Source organism: Poecilia reticulata, linkage group LG6 (genome assembly GCF_000633615.1).
Source record: "Poecilia reticulata strain Guanapo linkage group LG6, Guppy_female_1.0+MT, whole genome shotgun sequence".
Taxonomy (NCBI): Eukaryota; Metazoa; Chordata; class Actinopteri; order Cyprinodontiformes; family Poeciliidae; genus Poecilia; species Poecilia reticulata.
The window spans coordinates 983294-985506 of record NC_024336.1 but is presented as its reverse complement, the minus strand read 5'-3'; the positions used below and the strand labels follow the sequence as shown (position 1 = coordinate 985506).

Sequence of the window (2213 nt, the reverse complement as noted above, 5' to 3'; positions counted from 1 at the left end):
TTTATTTTGGCTCTTTGCATTATTTAGCCTCTTCAGAGCCTTCATATGTTATCAGTCTGTTAAAGATAGTATTATCAATAGCAGTACAATTTGCACAATGCCTGTTTTGTTTTGTTTTCTTCTTGGAAAAAGTTATTAAAAACAAGTTTTTGTCTAAATTACCGTGAATTCATGGTTTCTTTTTTCCACATAATGTAACCGGTAGTGTTTATGATTAAAAAAATAATAATAATTATGTGATCGGTATCGGTGATCGGCCCTCATGGGTGATCGGAATCGGTATCGGCAGGAAAAAACCTGATCGGCACATCTCTACTTTACATGCATTTGTTCAGTATCAGGGATAACTGTCTTTTAAACTGTATGCCATGGGTCAAACCTTTTGGATTTTCTTCCACAAACTTCTCACAGTAGTGTGCTGGAGTTCTCGCTCATTCCTTCTATCGAAACTATAACTGTCAGGATAACTGTCAGGTTTGAGGCAGGCCTGTCAGGTCCGCCTCACCGCCTATAAGTTATAGGACTTCTAAAAGTCCTATAACTCCTACATAGGACTGAGGTCAGGGCTTTGTGATTGTCAAACCAAAACACTTACTTTGTTGTCTTTGTAACCACTTTGGCTGGGGTTATTGTTCATTTGGAACACCAACTTGTACCCAAGCTTTTACTTCCTGGCTGATGTCTTTAGATGTTGCTTCAATATTTCTACATATTGTTCTTTCCTCATAATGAAGTGTGGTACCTCCAAGTCTGAAGTCTGGTTCCCAAGGATGAACCAGATTTGTCCAGCTCCACAATTCTCTTCCTAATATCTTGGCTGATCTACAGGTGTAACTCCAATTAACTCAAAATGTGTTATTTGACCTATCTATTGTAGAAGGAAACCAAAATTGTTTGACCAACATCATACAGTTTAAAAGATAGTTATCCCTAATACAAAATGTAACATCTGAATTCGAAGTATGAAAAAAAAGATCTTTTAAAACGTCTTGCTACATTTCTTGTAATTTAGCAAATATAAATTATGTTGGTAATTCTATCTGATCAGAGAAATCAGATAGGTTTCCTATGACTTAAGTTCAGTCAGTGAGAAAACAAATGGCTGCTACAACTGATAGCATTGAACACTATCAAAAAAAGATTCTAAAGACAGTTTAAAATGTGCGCTCAAAATCATCTAAAGATGTAAAACCCTGTTTTCCAGCAATACCATGTTGCTCAACATCTGCCCTTAATTTTAATAGCAAATGGTTATTGGTAAAGGCTAGAAAAAAATATTTTAGTACAGCAAGTTGGTCAAGATTTGTCACTAATTATGATCTGTAAAATATCTCAGTTAAATTTAATGTCTTTTTTTATGTTTGTCCTCGACATGAGTGGAAGACTGTTAGCTAAAACGCTAACAGACTGGAATGCCACATGCCAAACAAGGTTAAATATAATGCAGAGTTTCTGGCAGCAGAGCCTGACTGGACTAAACAACCATGGAGGAGATTTATTATTGTTTATGTCTGGTGGTACAATGGATCAACAACACCTGCCACACATGCAGCTTCACACCAAAACTCCAACAGGAGGCGGTGTGGAGAGAAAGGAGTTTTACCCTGACAGAAGTTTGGAGAACTGATGTAGAGAAACGCTGTTTGAAATGTAAGACTGGGAACTAGGAAGAAGGAAGAAAGTTTGACTGGATTTGTTGTGTTTTCTATGACATTATCTTGTATACTTAAATGTGTACAACCCAAACTCTACAGTAGTTTAGCATTAGCTAGTTGAAAAAAACACCCCAGAAAACAATGAATACCAAAATGTACAAGTAGCAACAGAAATGTGAGATATACAGTGTAAAATGTCTTAATAAATACAACTGAGGTGATTAGCTTCATGATGAAAGTTTAAGATGTGTCCTTGTTCCAACACCTGCTTCAAATGATTTAATTATCAAAAAGATTTGTTATTTTGATGGTGATATTCAGAACAGTTAAAGCTGCAGCAAGTATGTTATATATATATATATCCATGTTTTCACCTCTCGCATGGATATAGCAGTATCTTGGCTGTGCCTAGAACTGCACATTTCTCAGACATCTCAGTCCAGAAATGTGCAGTTCTAGGCACAGCCAAGATACTGCGCAGAACCCTCAAGCTCCCAGGCCTCTGGTAGAGGACCCGAGCTCAGAGGATGAAACAGACCACCCGCGGAGGGTGAGAAG

The 2213-nt window shown here is 37.2% G+C and overlaps 1 protein-coding gene across 1 annotated transcript in view; it reads right to left on the bottom strand.

The window, feature by feature from the left end:
* The window catches only part of asz1 (ankyrin repeat, SAM and basic leucine zipper domain containing 1), a 43658-nt gene that overhangs the window by 12498 nt on the left and 28947 nt on the right, over positions 1–2213 (bottom strand). The gene's annotated exons all lie outside the window — the stretch shown is intronic.